The sequence below is a fragment of the Bos grunniens genome, chromosome 11, assembly GCF_055505025.1.
Source record: "Bos grunniens cultivar Pamir isolate PY7600 chromosome 11, Bosgru_T2T1.0, whole genome shotgun sequence".
In the NCBI taxonomy this organism is placed as follows: domain Eukaryota; kingdom Metazoa; phylum Chordata; class Mammalia; order Artiodactyla; family Bovidae; genus Bos; species Bos grunniens.
The window spans coordinates 61,803,322-61,819,533 of NC_141175.1; the positions used below are offsets into that span (position 1 = coordinate 61,803,322).

The 16,212-nt window shown below is 45.1% G+C and overlaps 1 protein-coding gene across 6 annotated transcripts in view; it reads left to right on the top strand.

Moving 5' to 3' along the window:
* Window positions 1-16,212, top strand: part of NCK2 (NCK adaptor protein 2) — a 115,313-nt gene that overhangs the window by 58,339 nt on the left and 40,762 nt on the right. For 5 of the 6 annotated variants that reach the window (XM_086326669.1, XM_086326672.1, XM_086326666.1 and 2 more), the window contains exon 2: window positions 7,592-7,772. The gene's annotated coding sequence lies outside the window, so the exon portion shown is untranslated. Of the gene's footprint in view, window positions 1-7,591; window positions 7,773-9,872; window positions 10,238-16,212 lie in introns of those variants that run through there. The other variant, XM_086326667.1, reaches the window with a different exon arrangement.

Here is a 16,212-nt window from a genome sequence, read left to right on the forward strand (position 1 = left end):
TGAAATCATGTCCTGAGTGTTTCCTCTGCACAGAATGGCATCGTGGAGCCCAGTTTGTCGTTTCTCTGTGCATGTAAGTGAACGGATCTCAGCTTTTCTTTGATGTGTACAGTGGATGAGGGTTGTTGGAGGAAACCTGGCTGCATGAGGAAGTGGGTTTTCTTTTTGCCAGGTGGCCGTTGAAATGTGTTTCCTCTGTGCCCAGTTGAAAGGCTGGGCATGTAGATTTTCATGCTCTTGTCGTGTTTTAGCTCTGAAAGTGCTTACACAGCTAATCTGGCTTTTATGTTTATTTCCACTTGGAGCTCAGCGGGAGGCTCTTTGGAGATATTCGGACAGAAATGACTTAATTGGATTTCAGCCCAGACACAGCATATGAATGGCTTTATGGATGGCATTAATTGGGCCGTTGCCATGGGAAGTCATCTATACATTTTTGAGCTTGAAAGTTTAGAAGTCCTCTTTGATTCATTCAGTCTCTCTCACTGGCTTCTTGCTAGTTTATTTGATCAATGACATACTCAAGAAAAATAAATTTATGGCAATAAAATGAAGACATATGGTTCGTTAGCAGAACCATCATTTGGTTTTGGCACGGGTGCACTGATTTGTGATGAAGGCTCCGTGTTGACACCCAAGAGTTGGATCAGGCTGTGTGTAAGGAATTCAGGGTCTCTTGGGTTGAAATTTGGGAGAAGAGGATTCTAAACCCTGGAGCACTGAATGGTGCCATTGTTGTTCAGTCGCTAAGTCATGTCTGACTCTGCAGCCCCATGCACTGCAGCATGCCAGGCTTCGCTGTCCTTCACTATCTCCCAGAGTTTGCTTAAATTCATGTCTGTTGAGTCAGTGACGCCATCCAGCAATCTCATCCTCTGCTGCCCCCTTCTCCTTTTGTCTTCAGTATTTCACAGAATCAGAGTCTTTTCCAGTGAGTTGGCTCTTGGCTCTTCGCATCAGGTGACCAAAGTATTGAGCTTCAGCGTCAGTCCTTCCAATGAATATTCAGGGTTGATTTCCTTTAGGTTTGACAGGTTTGATTTCCTTGCAGTCCAAGGGACTCTCAAGAGTCTTCTCCAGCACCACAGTTTGAAAGCATCAAGTTTTTGGTGCTCAGTCTTCTTTAAGGTCTGACTTTCACATCTGTACATGACTACTGGAAAAACTGTAGCTTTGACTGTACAGACCTTTGAGGGCAAAGTCATGTCTCTGCTTTTTAATATGCTGTCTAGGTTTGTCGCAGCTTTCTTGCCAAGGAGCAAGTGTCTTCATGGCTGCAGAGATTTTGGAGCCCAAGAAAGTAGTCTGTCACTGTTTCCACTTTATCTCCATCTATTTGCCCTGAAGTACTGGAACTGGATGCCATGATCTTAGGTTTTTGTACCATTGTGGCAGATTCTATAGAAATCACTGAGGAAGTGTAAGTTTATTGGGTGATGAATGTCTGATAAGAGTCATTCTGTCGAGAGCCTGCCATGTGGCTGAACCATATGGATGGCAGCATGTGGAGGTCCCTTGCTGGAGGCACTTGTGTTGCCTTTGAATGGGGGCGGTTTGGTTATAAAAGAGCAATCGCTGCAGGAATGAAGGACGTTCCTGTAGAATGTTCCAGAAGAGGGGAACTTTGGGTTCATTCCTCCTGGACGATGAGTTGGTTTTGGCTGGACAGTAGTTTTAGGAAGCTGCAGGTGTGAATCTCTTCCTAAATGGTGGAAGAAATGGACATAAAGGCACAAAAGTAGGAAAGTATCTGGCATTTGGGGAAAATGTGGGTGAGTCATATTGACCATTTTTCAGAATATTCAAAAGCAGCTAAATATACTTTAAAAACACAATGATATTAAAATTCATACTCAATTGGCATGATCATGAGTTTGTTCTCTGAAAGTATTTTTTTTAACCATTAGCCACATACAGTTAGAAATGTCATTTAGATCACCTGTGTGTATAAGTTATCTCAGATGAGAATTCAGTGTCTATATCTTCTTTCTTTCCTGTCTTCCCTTCCTTCTGTCTTTTTCAACAAAAGAGGTTTTATTCAATAGTGTGTTTTCATGTTTAAGGTTTATCTTGGTCAGCATGCTTTTTATTTGTGGTGTAATTACCTGGACAACAATGAAATCCTGTGGACACTTCGTAAAGAATGCAGGTGACCCTTTGCAAAATATTTTGTGTAATTGGACTATCCAGTTATGGCATTGAGATGTGTATATATACACAGGTATGTGTATATAGGGTTGTATACACACACCTACATGTATGCTGATTCTGAAAACTGATTTGGGTCAGTGGAAATAGGTTCAGAGAAACACCTATGATGCCTTTTGGAGGATGGGGACTGTTGTATTAAGAGGCTAGCATCAAATATATACACAGAATCTTATAAAGCATTAGAACAGGTGTTACTAATGTTATTCCTATCTGCTAGAATTCTGAGGCAGCGACCGTAAAATTTAAGTCCATATTAAGATTTGCCTTATGACTTCCTTGTCATGGTACTTTAGATAAATGTATTAATGCATTTTGGTCCCACATCATCAATTTTGGGTAATTCTCACATCCACTCCCGTGTGCTGAGCTCACAGCTACAGATTAGGGGCGTCGAGACCTCGTCACAACTGAGGACGTGGAGGAACAGGACCAAGGAGGGAGGGGCATGTGGGGGCTGAGCAGGTCTGGGGCCCACGGCTCCTGCCACATCTTTTGGTCATGGCGTGTGTGGTCGACCCACTGCCGGCAGTTTTGTTCTCTGAGAAGTTCTAGAAGACTTGAAGGCAGATGTGTGCATTATTTCAGAACACAGAACCCTCAGAGCTCGGCATCTGACCAGTGATCCTGCTCCCCACACCTCCCCAGCCACATCTCCTTGAGGCTGTTCAGAGTTAGAAACTCATGCTCTTTCTGCCCCATTTTCATTAATCAACTTGTGATCCTCACACAGATGCAGTCCGCTGATAACCAGTGTTATCATTTAAATTGATTCCAGCCCATGGCAGAAAAATCTGGTGTTTTCCTTTTCAGGACAGTTTTATCTTGAGTAAAAGTCCAAATTTGGTGGGCCTTTCTGAAATGTGGACCCCGCATCTGACTGTTAGCACTGCGCACAGGGTAGTAAGAAGCAAGTGGGGTCCTGTCCCTGGAAGCATTAGTGTTGTTTTTTTCTTTTTAGTAAAAGAAAAAAGATAATTGCCTTTAGCTTGTCCTGCAGATGAGGGGTCTGGGCAGTTCACTGCGTGTGTCTTGCATGTTTATTTCATACTCATGTACTATTTGGTCATGATACTCATCTGGCATAATCCAAGAGTCTTGAGCTTATGTGCAGTGTTCAACAGTCAAACAGTGTAACTCAGTAATTTTTTTCTGCATTGACATCTAAGAGAAATAGTGCCTTTGTTTTTATTTATGTATATACTTTATTAATTTTAACGATGTGTTAATTTCTGCTGTATAGCAAAGTGACTCAGTTATACACATATATATGTTATTTTTTATATTCATTTCCATTATGGTTTATCATAGGGTTTTGTTTAACTTTTTATTTTATATTGGAGTAGAGCTGATTAACAATGTTGTGATAGTTTCAGGTGAACAGTGAAGGGACTCAGCCATACATACACATGTATCCATTCTCCCCCAAAGTCCCCTCCCATCCAGGCTGCCACATAACACCGAGCAGAGTTTCCTATACTATACAGTAGGTCCTTGTTAGTTATCCATTTTAAATACAGCAATGTGTTCATTTCCATCCCAAACTCCCTACCTATCCCTTCCCCTCATCCCTCCCTCCAGCAACCATAAGTTCATTCTCTAAGTCTGAATCACAGGATGTTGAATATAATTCCCTGTGTTATACAGTAGGACCTTGTTGTTTATCCATCCTATAGATAATAGCTTATATCTGCTAACCCCAACCTCCCCAGCCACCCCGATCCCACCCCTTGGTAACCACAAGTTTGTTCTCAGATTAAGGTGGCATGTGTGGTCATGGACTTGCGTCTTAGAAACTATGATACTGTCCTTCCCTGATTTGAGAGGCAGAAGCCGGGCTCCTATTGTGGCAGACACTCCAGACTGATGGCGGTGACAGATGACCTTTGCCCAGGTCTGGAGGTTCTGGCCCTTTAGTGGTGATCCATGTGGGGAGAAAGAGTCCAGTGGGGCTCTGCAGTCAGGTGGGCCTGGGTTTGAATCCTGGCTCTGGGCCTGAGGGTCTGGTGGTTTGGTTCCTGAGCCGACGATGAGTTGTGTCTCCTGGGTTGCTGTGAAGGTGGAGCCACCAACACAGTGTCCCTGGGACCTGTCCAGTTGCTTCTCTGCTTCTGTGGGTTGGGCGGTGGAGTGCTGGTCTTTATGGGGAGCCTTTAGGGGATTCATGTCATCTGGGCAGTAGGCAGGACTGCATGTCCATCCTGCCCAAAGAGTCGGGGGGCTCCAGCCTTTGGCCTCAATGGAAGGTCATGAGCCTCTCATTAATCCTGAAGACTGTACTGCAGGGAAGTCTGTCAGTGATGGACACCAGCCCTGAATGGCCAGCCCACTGAGGTTCAGAGGAAACCGCCCAGATGGCCCAGAAAAGCAGCCAGGACAGGCTCCGTGGGGCACCTGGAGTTCAGGTGGGGCTGGGACAGATGGTTTGGGTGTCTGGAGGCCAGGCCCGTGGGGACAGGCAGGGCTGCTGGTTGGCAGCCACCTGACCTGAGCACCTTCACTGGTGTCCTGGCTAAATGCCCCCCGAGACCAGGGAGAACCCCAGGTTGTGCCCAGGCTTTTCAAAACACAGTCAAGAAAAAGAAAACCTCAGTATTGCAGAGAATTCAGATAGTCCTTTGGTTTTGCCGTGGTAGAATGATCGGGGTCCAGATCATTGTGGAGAAAGGGGTGCATTTAGTATTTGTGTTAATATCCTTTACTCTGTCCTCATCGCTTTAATTCCTATGGGGAGATGCAAGTGGTGCTTGTGGGGAAATGCCTGTAAAGACAAGCATGCACTGTCCCCTCCTGCCTGAGCAGGCTGTGAAACGTTCTCCAGTGACCACCTTGGCCCCAGTGACCTTAAACCTGGCAGTGTTGCCAGTCAGAGGTGGTTTTCTACAAAGTGTATGCTTTCCTGGTGGATTCTATCACAGGTTGTACTGAAGACCTGATCTGAAGTGCTCGTCCTTAACAGAGGCTTTGAATAGTCCACATTAAACGTGGCAGTGGGTGGACTTCATGGAAACCCAGCAAGGGAACAGCTTAGTCTCTGTGTTCACTTCTGAGGAAGGTGTGTGGTTCGTGCACTGACGCTTGGTCAGTGAGATGCTTTTCTTGAAGAAAACACCACCCCTCCGTCTCACACAGTTGGATCGCAGGTGCCTAGGCCATCTTTGTTGTTGTTCAGCTGCGTCCGACTCTTTGCGACCCCATGGACTGCAGCATTGCAGTCTCCTTCTCTGTCTCCCGGAGTTGGCTCAGATTCATGTCCATTGAGTCAGTGATGCCATCCAACCATCTCATCCTCTGCTACCCCCTTCTCCTCCTGCCCTCAGTCTTTCCCAGGGAGGCTCTGGTTGGAACCTTGTCATTGGCTCAGATCCTGGGCATCCACCTGGATGGCCACAGCGAGTGTCAGAGGACAAGACTTCCAGACCCAGGCCGTGGCGCTGGTGAACTGGGAAGGAAGATAAATTCTCTGGCACTAGGCTTGCTGCTGGTGTGGTAGGTTCAGCTTTAGAGGCTTGCGTTCCTCACTCCAAGCCTGCTAAGGAGAATCTCTGCCTCTATGAGAACATTAAGTCCTGTGGCAAAGTGAATATTAGTATCTATCCCAGGAGGTTATTGGGAGGATTAAATCACACACACATATACACACACCATGAGCGCACCGTGCGTACAGGGGGCAACTCAGACAGCCCCCCAGACGCCCAAGGGCCTTGGCTTGAGCTCTGACTCCAGGCACATTCACTTTCCAATGAAAATTTTAAAGCTACAACTTATGTCCAGAAGAACCCCTGAAAATACTAATACAGAAGTGGTGTTTGCAGACACAGCAGTATTTAGCTAGTGGGTTTCTCCAGTAAGTGGCATGTGTCAGGCCCACAGTGAGAAATCGGAATCCTTGGTCAGGCCTGGAGTCTAGATAGCAAAGCGTCTGTTTTCTGTCTTGTTTCTGAAAACACACGGCAGAGAGAAGGCCTCCATCCTGGTGCGCGTCTAAGATCTCGTCCAGGTCTCATATCCCTGGTGTGTCTGCCCAGCACCTTTCCCTTGTGTTAAATCATACATTCAAACAAAACTAAACAAAAATCATCCAAGCCCTTAAAATAATACCAGAGAATGCATAAATGAATTCATTTTTTAATCAACATTTATGAACTTGCCTTAAAGCCTTCCCTGAATTATCCTTTTCTATTTGACTAAAATAAAACTCGACTCTTCTGTGGGGTGTTTAATAATGTTGTGAGTCATCATCATGGTTTGATGAATTAATAGATCTTGTACAAGTGAATGGTCAGGAGAGATCCCTTCAGGCTTTGAAGCATAATTAAAGATGCCAGTGAACCCTCTTGGAGTCCACAGTGCCTCAGGGTCCCCTCAAAGGACAAATCAGGACTGAAAATAGGTACCCAGGTGTCAGGGGCCATAAGGCCAAGTCCCACAGCCGGGAGGGAGGGGGTTGCGGGATCCTCTGTCGGCTCCTCCTCTGTAATTTCAGGATGCTGTCTTCAGATTCCTGTAGCGATATTTTCTTTTTAAAAATTTTTATTGGAGTCTAGCTGATGTACAATGTTTTGTTAGTTTCCATTGTACAGCAAAGTGACTCAGTCATACACATGACGTACACATACAGTATAGCCTCTCTTTTTCAGATTCTTTTCCCATATATGTCATTAGAGTATTGAGTAGAGTTCCTTGTGCTATACAGTAGGTCCTTGTTAGCTATCTATTTGATATATAGTAGTGAGAGAGAGAGAGAGTGTGTGTGTGTTCATCCCGATAAGGACGAAGCTGTGGGTCTGGCGGGGCCTTTCTCGGTGAATGGTCCACGCAGGAGATGAAATCTCTACATGATATCCATTCTCTGCAATTCTTCTCCCTAATTAGGCTCCCAGACGGGCTTTTTGAATTTCCACTTGGCAGCTGCTCTTTTGTTTTCAGCAGGCTTGGAGGGTGTGGGCAGCGGTATTGTGGGGAGGGGGCTGGAAGAGATCTGGGAGCTTGGGTCCCTCGGTTATCCCCAAGGGGGTCCCCACCTACCCTCTGCCTCCACGTTGACCCAGGGTCTGGAAAATAGAGCAGGGCAAAGGAGTTTTTGTTTGGGTCGAGGTCAGTAAATATAAAGCACATTTTTTCCTGGGGTCTATTAAAAATATTTGGAGAAGGAAACGGCAACCCACTCCATTATTCTTGCCTGAGGAATCCCATGGACAGAGGAGCCTAACAGGCTACAGTCCGTGGGTCACAAGGAGTTGGACACAACTGAGTGACTAAACAACAACAACAAGTAAAATATTGGTTTCAGGTAAACAAATAATCAGTTATTTTTCAAGCAGTAACTTAAAATCCAGCAAGCAGGCTGCCCTGATAAATGGTGTCTTCTGTCTCTTTTCAGATTTCCTACGTTCCTTTTCTTCGAGCAATTTCCTGGATTGTCACTCTCTGCTGAGATTTGAATTGGATAGGAGAATTTGGAGAACTCCAGCAGCTTGGTGACTTCAGGTGCAGTCAGCTGAGGAACTCAGCCTTTGAGGAGCTCTGTGTTGTGTGTCACCTCTCGTAACTGGGTGCCGAAGGTGAGTGTGGCTTTCCGCCTGAGACAGGCAGAAGGAGTGACTGCTTTCGCCTTAGATGCCCACGTTGCACTGGGCGTACGCTTTACGTTAGTAAAATGGCAATAAATGTAGCTCTGATTTGTTGAGCCTTATAAAATGTAAGTTGCCAAGGGATGTGGTTCAGAAGTTAGACTCACTGTTCCTGCTTTGGTGCATGGTGGCAGCAGGTAAGCTAGGAGGCAGGACCGTGGGTGCCTCCAACCTGTGAGATGCCCGGCGCCTGAGCTCCTGGCTGGACAGGTAGCTTGTGTCTGTGGGAGATGGGCCTTCTCTGTGTCATGTGGGATGGGTGTCCAGAATACGTAGGAGCTGTCTTCAGGGCAAGCTCCATCTTGTGAGGCTTCATCCTAGCTTGGATGCTGGGAAGATAAGGTTGCATCAAAACATCAAATGGATAAGGATTCCGAGGGAGGGTTTATGTTTTCCTATGAGAAATGTTCTCGTGTGTTAAAATTGTACTTGTGACACAGCATATGGCTTGAGATTCAAGGCTCCTGGAATAACAGGTACTGGACAAAAGAATGTCTCTACAATAGGCATTTCTCAGCCCTAACATGATTTTGGACCATTTGATTTAGATGATACAAGATGCTGGCTGGCAGTCAGTTCCTCTGGGGTCCTGGCTCTGACTGGGCAATAAAGTGCTTTATGAGAAGGTCCAATTCATCTTCAGAGTGTTGTCTCCTAAGTGGAGGTTTGTTGTTCACTCACTGTCGTGTCCAACTGTTTGCAACCCTGTGGATTGCAGCACACCAGGCTTCCCTGTCTTTCACCATCTCCCGGAATTTGCTTAAACTCATGTCCGTTGAGTTGGTGATACCATCCAACCATCTCATCCTTTGTCACCCTCTTCTTTTGCCTTCCATCTTTCCCAGCATCAGAGTCTTTTCCAGTGAGTTGGCTTTCCTCATCAGGTGGCCAAAATATTGGAGTTTAAGCTTCAGCATCAGTCCTTCCAGTGAATATTCAGAATTGATTTTCTTTAGGCTTGAGTGGGCTTCCCTGGTGGCCTAGATGGTAAAGAATCTGCCTGCAGTACAGGAGACCTGGGTTCAATCCCTGGATTGGGAAGATCCCCTGGAGGAGGGCATGGCAACCCATTCCAGTTGAACATAACTGAAGTGACTAAGCACAGCACAGGATTGACTACTTTGATCTCCTTGCTGTCCAAGGGGCTCTCGAGAGCCTTCTCTAGCACCACAGTTTGAAAGCATCAGTTTTGCAGTGCTCAGCCTTCTCTGTGGTCCAATGCTCACATCCATACATGACTACTGGGAAAACCATAGCTTCGACAGTACAGACCTTTGTCAGCAAACTGATGTCTCTGCTTTTTAACACACTGTCTAGGTTTGTGGAGGAATAACACCCAATTTATGAGCTTTCCTTTCAAGGCTTATTTTGCTTCTGTTATTCACAAATTCCTTTATACTATTCTTAAAAAAAATTTTTTTTTGTTTTACAATAGAGAATATAATTCGGAGAAGGCAGTGGCACCCTACTCCAGTACTCTTGCCTGGAAAATCCCTATGGATGGAGAAGCCTAGTAGGCTGGAGTCCACGGGGTCTCGAAGAGTTGGACACGACTGAGCGACTTCACTTTCACTTTTTCACTTTCCTGCATTGGAGGAGGAAATGGCAACCCACTCCAGTGTTCTTGCCTGGAGAATCCCAGGGACAGCAGAGTCTGGTGGTCTGCTGTCTATGGGGTTGGACAGAGTCGGACACGACTGAAGTGACTTAGCAGCAGAGAATATAATTGCTTTGCAATGTTGTGTTTCAGGTGTACAGCAAAGTGATTCAGTCTTATATAAATACACACATACATTTTTTCAAATTCTTTTCCTTTTTAGGTTATTACAGAATATTGAGTATAAAGTTCCCTGTGCTATACAGTAGGTCCTTGTTAATTATCTATTTTTATATTAAGTAGTCTATGCATGTCAACCCCAAACTCCTAATTTATTTCTCCCCCTGACCTTTCCTCTTTGGTAATCATAAATCTGGCTTTAAACTATTCTGGAACCCGTGACTTCGGACTACAAAATCTCTTGGTTTGAATGTTGTAGATTTCTTACTTTAATATAAATTAGAGTTTTCTTTTATTTGGTCTAAAACTGCTACTAAACTTGTTGTAAATCAGGTTTTTCTCCTCAACCCCCTTTTTGTTTTTGAACCACCTGGATTTCAGTTATGTTCCCCTTTGATGTGTGGCCAGGAGAAGGTCATGGAGTCAATATGTCATGTTTCTTAGAGTACGATGGTGAATTCTGCTTTACTATTTCCTTGGAGCAAGTGACACTCTTCCCACCTGTTTGGGGAAGAGGCGGGGCATCCATTGTGATTTCCAGGTCAGGTCCTGATTTGGAATTGAGAACCTGGAGCTCATCTCAGCAGCTGATCCAAGCCTTCCTCCTCTCTGTGTCCCCGTAAGTGACCCCGAGACTGCCTTTTCCCCACAGGACGTTGCTGGCTCTCTCTGGCTTTACGTGCTCCTGGGCAGTGAACAGCCACTCCCAGGTTTCTCTTCCAGACCTTGTGTGAGTGCACGGCATTGGGTGTTTCATGTCCAATCCTGGGAGGTTTCCTTTTCATAAAAAAACCTTAGCTGTAACCACTCAATTTTTTAAATAGTCGTTGAAGGGAAACCTATTAAAACTTGCTCATTTGTAAGTATAGTCATATATCAATCGGTTTGTTAGATTTCATGTGAATATAAGCTAGAAATTAGTGTAAATCCTTGAATCTAGTCAACAGAATTCATTAGTGATTCATCAGTACTAGAGTCTTGGCATGACTTCTTTAGAAGCTCGGTCATGGGTGACATTAGCAGACTCTAAGTGACTGTCAGGGTCCTCTTCCAGAAGGTCGTAAGTCGGGGAAATCACAGGCTTAATTGAGGAAGTGTTGATGTGTTCTGCATAAGTTCCCAGCGAGAGTCTGTTATCATCATGCAAACAAGAGGTGATGCCCGGTGGACAGTTATATGCAGATTATCATGCAAAGATACTTAGAAAAATATTTGTATGCATGTAATTTTAAATAGACTTTTAAGTTTATGACAGACACAGCGAAACCATGATTTTCTTATTAAGAATTGCTTTTGTGGTTTTGAAAACTGTCCAGTGGGAAAATCAGTAGATCTGTCCTTTCATGTAATAAATATTGACTGTGAGCACAGCTGGATTCTAGGCTACTCTTCCTGCTGTGACTGTTTTAGCAGCTACAAAAATAGATGGAATACAGTTGTTCCAGACTCTTTTTCTCGTGGCCTTGTGGGATAGGGTGTGACCCTGACAGCTCTGGTTTCCGGATTACCGCTACGTCAGGTTCTTAGAGCAAGTCTCGAGTGCCCGAGGCAGGGAAACTGAGTGAATTTTAAAGAAGGGGACTTGGAGCAGGAGCATCATGGGTCTTAAGGCACAGGGCTGCTGCTGCTGCTGATTAGTTGCTAAGTCATGTTGGACTCTGCAACCCCATGGACTGTAGCCTGCCAAGCTCCTCTGTCCATGGGCTTCTCCAGGCAAGAATATTGGAGTGGGCTGCCATTTCCTACTTCTGGATCTTCTGACTCAAGGATCAAGCCCAGTTGCATGGCAGGCAAATTCTTTACCCTTGAGCCACCTGAGAAGCCCATGGTAATCAGTCTGCACATCATTTAAGCAGTAACAGGTGGGGACTGGCATATGCTATTGGGCCAGTGGTCTTTGATGTGCCCACGGGAAAGGTGACGGTTTGGTCAGCCTGTCACTTGCCTTGTCCTGGAGAGAAAGAAAACAGTGCCAACCTGGTAAGGTGCTAAGTGAGGAGTCAGCCTCGGAAACATTTCCACGTTACTGGGCACCCCAAGTTGGTGCCATCTCAGCTAGCCGTCCCTGGGGCTGGACCGAGGGGAGCAGTCTTGAGGGATGTCAGCTGCATCTCTGGGTGACCTGAGGGGCCCCCGAGCCCCCTGTATCCAGGCCTGTAGTCCCTGCGCTGCATTCTTTTCTCCCCTGACCATCCCTCCCATGTTGAAATTAAGGAGCCAGGTCCTGAGAACTCCCCGGCCTTGACTTTGCCTGATTTGAGGGGAGTGGAGATCATGGGAGGAGCGTGGAGACAAGCCCCTTCCATTTGTACTGGAGTGAACTTAACAATGTAGAGTCTGCCCTTAATTATTCCCTGGATAACTCAGCATTGACAGTGACTCACTATTGTTGGAGGCTGGCTGGTATTTCCTGGAGATGGAGGATGTGAATAGTTCGTATGTTGTGCTGAAGATTGTTTGAAAATCTACTTGAGGACTTTTTCAGGAGAGCAGTCTAATAGGTGGAAGGACGTGGGTGTTATACAGGAAGACGGTGCATAGATGACAAGACATATGGGCACAGAAAAATAATCCAGACTGGATTTCATGCTGTGGCAGTTGCTGATGTGAATACCCAAGGTGTAAATGTTAGCATAGGCATCATTGTAATGACCTTTTCTGTTATCTTTTTAGTCTTTATTTCATTTATTTTTTCTCTGATTACTATCCTTCCTTCTACTAACTATGGGCTTCACTTGGTCTTCTTTTTCTGGTTCCTTGAGGTGTAAAGTTTTCTTTATTTGGATCTCAGTTTTTTTTTTAACGTGGGTTTTTATCACTCTGAACTTCCCTGCTAGAACTACTTTTAATGCATCCCATTAGTTTTGGTCTATTGTGTTTCCATTTTAATTTGTCTCAAGATAGTTTTGTTATTGAAATAGACTTGATTTACAATGTTATATTCGTTTCACATGTACAATGTAGTGATCAGTGTTTTTTATGCATTGTGAAAGTGAAAGCAAAAGTTGCTCAGTTGGTCAAACTCTTTGCGACCCCCATGGACTATAAAGTCCATGGAATTCTCCAGGCCAGAATATTGGAGTGGGTGGCCATTCCCTTCTCCAGGGGAATCTTCCCAACCCAGGGATCGAACCCAGGTCTCCCACATTGCAGGCAGATTCTTTACCAGCTGAGCCACAAGGGAAGCCCAAGAATGCTGGAGTGGGTAGCCTATCCCTTCTTCAGGGGATCTTCCTGGCCCAGGAATCAAACCAGGGTCCCCTACGTTGCAGGCGGGTTCTTTACCAACTGAGCTATCAGGGGAGCCCTTTATACATTGTACTCCATTTAAAATCATTACAAAATAATGGCTATATTCTCTTGTGCTTTAGAATACATCCTTGTTGCTTATTCATGGTAGTTTGTGTCTCTTAATGTCTCATATATTTTTTTATTTCTTCTTTGACCCATTGGTTGTTCAGTAACATGCTATTTAATTTCCATATATTTATGAATTTTCCAATTTTCTTTTTATAACTGATTATTCTGATGGGAAGAGATGTAATTTCATTCTTAATTTTATTAATACTTGTTTCTGGCCTAACATATGATACTGTATATCCTGGAGAATGTTCCATGTGTGCTTTATAAAAATATGTGTTCTGCCTGCCCCTATTGGATGAAATGCTTTGTCAATGTCAAGTCCATCTGGTCTAGTGTGTAGTTTAAGTACAAATTTTCTTATTGATTTTCTGCCTGGATGATCTATCCATTGTTGAAAGTGGTATATTGAAGTGCCCTACTATTACTGTATTGTTGTCTATTTCTCCCTTTAGGTCTGCTAATATTTGCTTGAAATATTTGTTGTTGTTCAGTCACTAAGTCATGTCCAACTCTTTGTGACCCCATGGACTGTAGCACTCCAAGCTTCTCTGTCTTTCACTGTCTCCTGGAATCTGCTCAAATTCATGTCCATTGAGTCCGTGATGCCATCTGACCATCTCATTCTCCGTTGCCTCCTTCTCCTGTTGCCCTCAATCTTTCCCAGCATCAGAGTCTTTTGCAATGAGTTGACTCTTGGAATCAGGGGCTGAAGTATTGGAGCTTCAGCTTCAGCATCAGTCCTTTCAATGAATGTTCAAGGTTGATTTCCTTTAGGACTGACTGGTTTGATCTCCTTGCAGTCCAAGGGACTCTCAAGAATCTTCTCTAGCATGACAATTTGAAAGCATCAGGGGTTACTCAGTGTCTAGGGTTGGCTGTAGCCTTTGATGTTCTAGTAGATGTAGTGGCTAGAGCTGCAATAATTGGTTTAAATAATTGCCCAGTAAGTACTGAATGTTGCTTAAAAAAAAAAAGTAGTGTTGATTCTGCCACAGTTAACCTACTTGTGAATCAGTGGAGGCAGATGTAAAGTACCAGGCACTTACCAGGGGCTTGACTCAGGCTTGACCCCTCCAGGACACTATCTGTGGCTGAAATACAGGTCTTATTACCCCCTATTGCATAGGCAGAGACACTGAGCGAAGATGGTTCCCAGGGTCTCAGAGTGGAACTCACACAGCAGCCTTCTGCCCTGCCCGTGCACTGCTTCCAAGCTGGTATTCCTTCTGCTTCCTGTCTCTGACATCCCACAGAAGTGACATGGCGGAGACTGGTATCGGAGTGCCTTCCTTAAACCAGGGACTCCTCACCACTCTGAGAGATGAAACAACTTGGCCACAACCCAGTGCTCATAGGACAAAGTGGGCTGTGCACCCACATCTTTCTGACCCAAAGCCTTTCATTCTTGCTCGACAGTGAATTTTATTTATTTTCCCTTGCAAAATCTCCAGCAACAAAGGTTGGTTTGGAAACCAGTCCCTTTGGAATCTCAAGGAATGCATGAAGGAAGCCTTTGGAAGGGGTTGAGGGTGGGAGCCGAGACCTGAATCCCCCAGAGGCTTCGTTCCTCCCGAGACCCCAGCGCCAGCTCAGTAGTCTTCGGACCTGCACTTGTATCCGTCTCAGGGGTCACTGTGTGTTTGTGGCCCCCAGTTGACCGTCTGACCTCTGAGAGAAGTCATTTGTGGAGGCAGAGGGACCTCCTACCCTTCCTGTGTGCGTGATCATCCCTTGTGTCCCCTGCGTTTTCCATAGTACCTGTGTCAAGAGCAAAGCCACAGAAAATCAAGATTGATCGTTTCTTTGTGCAGCCACAAAATCATCCTTTTCTGCTGGTTGAGGTGATGGTCAAAGCTTAGGCAAGCATTTCCCTTTTCTGTCACAGCCAACATGCCCCATCAGTGTGACTTGCTTGAAGGCTGGACACAGATTGTTGCTGTTCAGTCTCTAAATCATATCCGACTCTTTGCAGCTCCATGGACTGCATCTCGCCAGGCTTCTCTGTCTTCCACCGTCTCCCGGAGTTTGCTCAAACTCACATCCGTTGAGTCAGTGATACCATCCAACCATCTCATCCTCTGCTGCCCCCTTTTCCTCTTGCCCTCCATCTTTCTCACCATCAGGGTTGTTTCCAGTGAGTCAGCTCTTCACATCAAAGGTGGCCAAATTAAAAACACAAAAAGCAAACCCTTGCCCCTGCCACCCCCATTCTTTTCCTTAGGAAAGATTATAGAAATGAATTCATAGCTTTACAGTCATGTCTTCACTACTCTCTGAATTGTACCTTATAGTTTGCAAATGAATTTTCTTATAAATTCTAAGATCAGGTGATGTGGCTATCTCCCCCCCATTTTATAAAAGGTGGAAAAGAGCCTGAAGAGTTCACTTTATTTGCCAGGACGGCCCAGCAGATGGTGATGCCTGACTCAGGGCTGCATGGGGGCTATGGGGGTGCTGACCACACAGACGCTGTGCTGGTCTCAGCGTCCCTGGACCGCGTGTGTACAATTCTAAGAAACAGGCCACTCCAGCCACTTGGAGCTTTAAATAGAGCGCTGCTGCACTTGAGGTTCCAAAATTAGGAGAGATGAAGAGTTCTTCTTGGCATCCTTCCTCCAGAAAAGCAAAAACATATTCGTCCTGTGTCTGTGTGTGTTGCCGGGTAGGGGTGTCAGCTTTTCAGAAGCAAACTAGACCTCAAATGGGTAAATTTTTTGGAGGTAATGGGTGTATTTATTACCTTGTTTTGGGGATCAAGGGTATATGCATATGTCCAAACTCATCCATCTATACACATTTAATACATGTCACTTCTAAGCGTACGTCAGTAAAGCTGAGAAATGCTGAGCCCATCCATGGCCGGATGAGAGTTCCTGTATGGACCCACTGCAGTGGGTCCACTGGCAGTGTGTGCCAGTCTGGAGGTTTTTTTTTTTTTTTTTTTGCCTACAGTTTTTCTGAAGTGTAGAAAACCGCAATGAGCAGCCTGGTGGTCCAGGAACACAGTTGGAGGGTCACTGGTGGCTCCGGGGGTCCTACCTTCTCCTGTTGCGAGCCTGTCTCAGTGCAGAGAGTGGAAAAGCACCTTGAGTTTTAGGTTTCTGCTGATCAGAATTAACTTTGCTGTTGGCTATTATGGAAACTATTTGATTTCAAGATGTTGAGATGGTTATAAAATCATATTGAGTAGTATGGTATGAATTGAATGAGTAACTGATATGAAAGGTATGA